Source organism: Dioscorea cayenensis, chromosome 18 (assembly GCF_009730915.1).
Source record: "Dioscorea cayenensis subsp. rotundata cultivar TDr96_F1 chromosome 18, TDr96_F1_v2_PseudoChromosome.rev07_lg8_w22 25.fasta, whole genome shotgun sequence".
In the NCBI taxonomy this organism is placed as follows: domain Eukaryota; kingdom Viridiplantae; phylum Streptophyta; class Magnoliopsida; order Dioscoreales; family Dioscoreaceae; genus Dioscorea; species Dioscorea cayenensis.
Window position 1 is genome coordinate 2,114,767 of NC_052488.1, and position 7,327 is coordinate 2,122,093.

Here is a 7,327-nt window from a genome sequence, read left to right on the forward strand (position 1 = left end):
TTAATCCATGTAGGTCTTATTGATATGTTTTGCAAGCAATTTCATATTTCTAACAAGTAAAAAAAATATTCGCAGAGGGGGGAAAATTATTTTTTTTATTCTTATTGAGTGTGTAAATTGAATAATTTGAATTAGCTCTTCCTCTTAATAGATTGGTTGCAACTAAAATTAGATGATTGCAATTAAACCTATCAATTTATTTAACAAATTTACTTTGTACTCATATTATCTAATTTTGTGCAATTGTCTACTATAAAAATTGTAGAAATATATATACATTTATCTCAAAAAAAAAAAAATATATATACACGAAATCTCATATTTATGATTTATGAGAAAAGTTTTTTTTTTCTTTGTATAACAAGACTAACTCTTGCAGTTGATAGATGTTTGCAACTAAGCTTGTTAATTTGTTAAATAAATTTTACTCTAAACACTCATGTTATTTGAATATATGTAACTTTTTATCATGAAACTCATAAAAATATCTACGGAATCTTATATTATGACTTAAGAGAAAAGTGTTCCAATAAATATTTTCTCTATTTTCAATGAGTAAGTGTTTATATAATTTGGTCTAACTCTTGTTTTTTGACTGATGGTTACAACTAAATTGATGCTGTTCTGATGTATTGAGTTAGAACATTGAAATCTTTAGGTTTGATTATGATGTGGACACAAACTTGAATATTAGCTTGCCGTAGCGTTTGGGTTTACGCGCGTTTACACGGACACTATCTTGACCTATACAATTCCTCTAAGACCTCAAGGAGTTCTTAATCAACTCAGTTTTTAGGTTATAACCAATGGGGTGGTAGGATGAAATGGTGGAATTAAGATAAGATCATGATGGAGATGGGAAAAAAATTCTCCTTCACGCCTTTGAATATGGCCTCATCTCTAATAATATTCTAGGATTAATATTTTTTTTACCTAATATTTTACTTTTAATATAGTGAAAAATATTCTAATGTTCTTATATTCACTTTAGATATAAATAATTTTCTTACATAAAGATACCATCCTAAATTAAGAAAACAAATCTCTCATGACAATTAAGTTTAATTTCTTGAAGTAGGAAGCTATAAAAAGAGCCCCAATATTTTTTTTTTTTTAATAAAGATGACGAGTGCCATTTCACAAAGGGTCTCAAAGATAGACAGGTACAGTGGTGTATTAGTTATAGCGGCTTAACGACCTTCTAGAAATTTATTAACTTGATTATATGTTACATGGCACGATTAGATACCATATGCATGCCCAAATGATATTTAGAAACCAAACTACGTTAATAAATCCCTTTTGCCATGCAACTTGGAAAGAAGGGAAACAACATCATTTTACAAGAGATCTATAAACACTGAATAAGCAGTGCTGCTATAGTATTTTTCAGAATATTTTACAGTATATATTTAGTAATATAATAATACTATTGAGCCAAAGATTTGATTTTAGATATATCATTCATTATCTTTATAAAATTTTACTACATTAAATTACGGCTGTTGAAAAGCACCAACTACAGTAGGTAATTCTCCATGTAGAATGAAAGTTTGACCAAAGCCTCTAAGATTTTTTTTTTCTAAAGTTCTAGAGCGCTTAGAAGACCTTATGGTCAATATTTTTTTTTTAGGTTGATGAGAAGTTTATAACGATTGTTGAAAAGTAACAACTACACTAGGTAATTCTCCCTATAGACTTCTAAAATGCTTAGAAGACCTTACAGTCAATTTGCTTTTTTTAGGTTGATAAGAAGTCTAACCACCATGTCACCCTCACCCACTAAGATATTTTGCTCAAATAATGCATATAAGTTGGAATTTCCAAAGGTAGTCCTAGTCCACCCTGATGCTTCTGTGCATGCTAACATCATTGATATCATCACACCATTAGGCATTAGGGATAGAATTTTTCATCAGCCACTTTATTCTTGGATATGCACTAATTAAAACCTAAACAATCAAATTGATTAAGCTATTTATTTTAAGAAAAATTATTTATTAGTCCTTGCAATTTTACAAATATCTCCTACAGTCTCTCTCACAATTCAATTTTCTATGTAGTCCTTCTTTTTTCAGTTTATTTATTTTTCAGTCTCTGCATCAGTTTATTTTATTTAAAAATCAAATTTTGCCCCACTTATGAAATGTACATCACGTTTTTTAAGTATATTTTTTATTTAACATTGTGTGTTTACGTGTAACTACATAAGTTTCATTTAAAATATAATGTTTTTGTTTAAAATTAATTTTTGATTTTTAATATTTTAGTTTTTTGTTTACTATTTTATGTTTCCATTTAAAATCACTGAGGGGTATTTCTGACCAAAGTACTGAAAAATAAGTTATTAGATGGTGTCAAAAAAAAAATTTGAGGATATAAAATAATCCAAAGATTTTTTAATTAAATAAAAAAAAATTAAGGATGATATAAACAATTTCTCTGTAATTTATTACTTAGAAGTTGGAAATTTACTTAGGTTGATATGATTTATCAAATTCTAATGTTTATATACTTTTATACATGAATCAAACATCATTAAATGCCCACCTCCACTAGTATGAGAAACAAATGCCATGCATGACAAAAGAGAATGAATTTCTTTTAAAAAAAAAAATAGATAAATCATGAAAATGTATTAAAAAAATACAAATATAAATACAAAAAGTAAAACCATAGCTATGAAAGTATAATAAAAAAAAGTTAGGGAGTGATGCTCAAATAAAATAATTTGCATAGCAAAACAAGGGGACAAAAAATTATTATTTATAAATAAGTCACATAATTTAAAATATTGGCAATTTTTACTTATTTTCACAATTAATTCACTTAAGTTAATGTGGAACATGGCAACATGCAATTAATACTAGTGGACTTGGTTTGGTTTCCAAGTCAAAATAGAGACGTAAATGAAAATTCAAAAAACACTGCTTAGGTTGTAATATATTTCTCTTTTTGACTAATTAGTTGATCCAATGAAGACATTAATAAAACATTTGTATTTATATACTAAGTCATTTTAAATTCTCCTTGTATTAATGGTTAGGTGGAATGAAAATATGGGGATGGGGATGGGGATGGGGATGGGGATGGGAATAGGGAAAGGGGATTGGAGGTGGAAATAAAGTAATGTTTGGTTGAAGGGAATGGGGATAGAAATATGAGAGGGTATAGGAGAAAATTTTAGTGAAATTACTTTTGTACCCTTGAATATTTTAATTAAATAATGTATTTTAATTGTAAAAAAAATAATTATTAAATGACTCTAATTTCTATAAATAATATTTAAATGAGTTATTGATGTATTTATTTTTTAAAATAAAATTTTAAATTTATGCATTTTAATTGACAAATATAATTTAATTATTTTTAATTAAAATAAACAAATGTCCAAATTTAATTATTTTTAATTCACCAAAATTTTAATAAATCTAATATTTCAAAAATAAATACAAACCATAACGAGATTTTTAATTTCCATCCAAAACATTATTCAAAAATAAAATAAAAAAATCAACATGGCTTCTCCTCATTTTAAAAATCACAAGAACATTCCTAACAAATTTTGAGATATTATGAACCAATAAAAAAACACATTATAGGAATGCTCCCAATTAAGAAAAACATAAAATCCACATGAAAGTAGACATATTACATGAAAGTTCAAAGTTTGAGTTTGACATAATATGATGGATCTATTACATAGCCAAGCATTAAAACAAGAAACATAATACCATTACATATAATTTATAAAGCATTAAAACAAGGAACATAACACCATTATTATGCATAATTCATAGACTAGGTGGTATATATCCCAATCTTGCTAGAAGTACATGACAAAATGGTAGTTTCATGTTGCCTGGTAACTCAATAAATGTTTTGTGTTCATCTTCATGTTTTGGCAAAACCTGCAAGATAAACATCACTTCATGAATAGAATGACCTTCAACAAATGGAAGTATTTGAGGTAGCAATTTTCTCCTTTCTTCATGCTCTTCACGATTAGCATCCTTTTTAGCAGTTGCATCGGCCACTGACCTAAATCCCGGTCCAACTGTTTCCACAAAGTTGTGGAAATTTTCATTCAGTGTGTCCATGGAAGGGTCCTGACCAATACTTTTTCGTTTTCGGAGGGATATGGAGGTACTAGTACCTTCTGAAGCCACAAGTGATTGATGTGATGTAGGTTCTTGCATAGGCGTGAAAAACTCATCAGTTGGTAACTGAGAGAAACCCATATCCTCATCCAAACTAATGTTTCCCTGAGCATATTGTTCTGCATCATCTCTGTGATTTGTCTTTTGTGAACACTGGAGCAAGATCATTGAAAAATGAAAAACACTTCCTGTAAAAACCAGCTGCTTCTTTATGGTTCTACATTGCATCAAATAAGAAAATGAGTGATATAAGTAAAATATATCCATTAAATTATCAATTAACCACGAAATGTAGAGATACGTACCTTAACCTATTCATCATATGAGCTTTTCTCACACTCAATAGTGCACATTTCATAGTTCCAAATGAACCCACTAATTTGTAAGATATCACTTATTGCAGTAGTCTGTTTCCTTAATAGCTTCTCCCTAGACTCGATATTAGGTGAAGCTTTTATCATGCTTTGTGGAAGTTTTTCTTTTATCATTCTTTCTAATTGAACGAGGTAGCCATTGTGAAATCCATTCTCTGCCCGCCACATTGGATTTGTTGATCACTCCACTGAGGTATCAATAAGTGCCTTATCTTCATCTGTTGTCCAATATTGTTTGCTTTGTACTATACGGCTTACTTGTGAATCTGAATCCATACTAAATAAAAAATAAATAAATAAATAACCATCAGTCAAGTTTAAATGAAGACATAGAAAAGCAACCATTTCAAAAGGATTACATTCTTTGAGAAAAATCATATCACTAAAAATAGCATTTAGACATCAATAGAAGCTTCAAAATATAAACTTTGGATGCAAGCACATATAAACTTTAGATGCAAAACTAGTATTTAGAATTCATATAACATACTTTTGAGAATTCACATAACACCAGAAATTTAAATAACACAGATATACATAAGGGCAATCAAATAACACACCACACATCATAATATGATAAGAAAAGTGCTTCCACATATCATCCTTCAAATAGGACCACAAAAAACAAACTGAGATAAACACATGTTTACAACACCAACATTAAAATGTTTGGTTATAGAAACACTCACACGCCTAACAAACTATTAATTAATTAGTTTGATCTCTAACTATTAAACATATTTGTAGCCATGTCAACTCTAAATTGGGTCCACTCATCTGTTGGATCAACAACTGTAATATTATCAGTATCATCTTGCATGTCCTCCGCCGAATGTAGAAGCTCAAGTTCATTTTCTGCAGGATCTTCAGTCATCTCTTTTCTAATAAAGTTATGCAATAAGCAACATGCATTAATGATACGTCGCTGGGTTGCTATATTATAAAAACTTGGGCTCGATAGAATTTTCCAGCGAATTTTGAGAGACCGAAGGTCCTCTCAATTACATTCCTAGCACTTGCATGTTTCATATTAAAGAACTCAAGAGGTGTGCGTGGCTGCCGTCCATCATCCCAAGAACTCAAATGATACCATTGTCCTTGAAAAAGCGCAAGAAATCCAGGCCAATTTGCATATCCAAAATCCACCAAATAGTAAAATCCTAATAAACAAATAATTATTATCAGAAATTTGTTTTAAGGACTAACTATTAGCATCTAAAGAACAGTGTAATTATAATTTATTTACCATTTGGAACCTTTAATCCATTGTTCTTTGTTATCGCATCCCTAAGAACTCGGCCATCATGAGCTGAACCCTCCCAACCAGATAAGACATATATAAATTGCATATCTTGACTACAGACACCAAGTACATTAGTAGTTATTTTAGATTTTCTAGATCGATATCTTGCTCGATCGGATTTTGGCACATTCACTCTAATATGAGTTCCATCCAATGCTCCAAGGTAATTCTGTATTAAATAAAAAATAAAATGTTATCATCTAAAAAAATAATAATTATTTATTTAAAAAATAATGGACTTCAATAAATACCTTATACCATTTCCATGTATGATCAGTTGAATTTTCTAGGATGGGTTCTGGTTTTTTTAACAAGACACTATGGCCGAGTATGGTTGACTTCAAGACGTCATGAAAATGTCTGCTAACTGTCTCACCAGATTTGATGAAATCAAATTGATTATCCTATTTTTTTACATGGTGTGCTAGAATGTTCAGAAACATCGCAACCATTTCTTCCACCATGACATTTTTCGTGCCTCGTAGTCCACCAGTCGTACTTAGTAGTTGACATAATCAATGAAAACAACATTAATTCATGCGTAGTTTATCAATGCATTTTACATCACTTTCATAAATTACACATTGGAGATAGTCAAGTTGTTTATGTCGCCTAGTAGATGTTGAGTCAATCGCATGTTCAATCACATCATTTATAATAGCACGGTGCCTTATCGCACATGCCATGATTATAACGCTCACTACAAAAAAGTAGCACATATACATTGCATATAGTTGAAGCTCTTCCAACTTGTCCATTTCATTGATGTCCATTTCATTGCACGTGCATACATTGCATTAAATTGGGCAAGAATAAACATTGTGTAAAAGCATGACTAATTCATGATATAGGAAAAACAAGAATAAACAATGCATTAAATTTTACACAGTCCTGAAGAATGAACAATGAGATCTAAAGGCATGATCAAAATCAAAAGATACATATTATTTTACATCCATGAGAAACAACTTGCCTCTTACTGGCAAGAAGTATCTCATTGTTTTAGCCCATTACAGAAGTCATTGATTTTCTTTCCTTATTTTTTATTTTACATCCAATTACTCCAATTTACTTCCCATATATTTGTATTTGTTTGGAGGATTACAGAATAAATGGGAGGAAATCATAGAGTTGTTCAACTTTGCATGATTGATGTTTGGTTCTGTGGTTATTTCTTGTTCTTTGTACCTCATATATATTGGTCATTTTACCTAAAGTTTGCATTATTCTTCTATGGGGATAACATTGGATAAGTTTGAGGTGTCGCAAATTATTCTAAATTATCCAACTTTCACTAGTATTATGGAAACTTTTAAATATGAATATTTTTTAATTTCATATAATTTTTATAATTTATTAAAAAAGATTACCACTAAATTAATTAGACTATTTACTAGACCTAATATAAGTATATAACTAGATTGAAGAATATGTGTGTGTATGTTTGAATTACTATTAATCAGGAGAATCTTCATAAGAATTTAAATTAA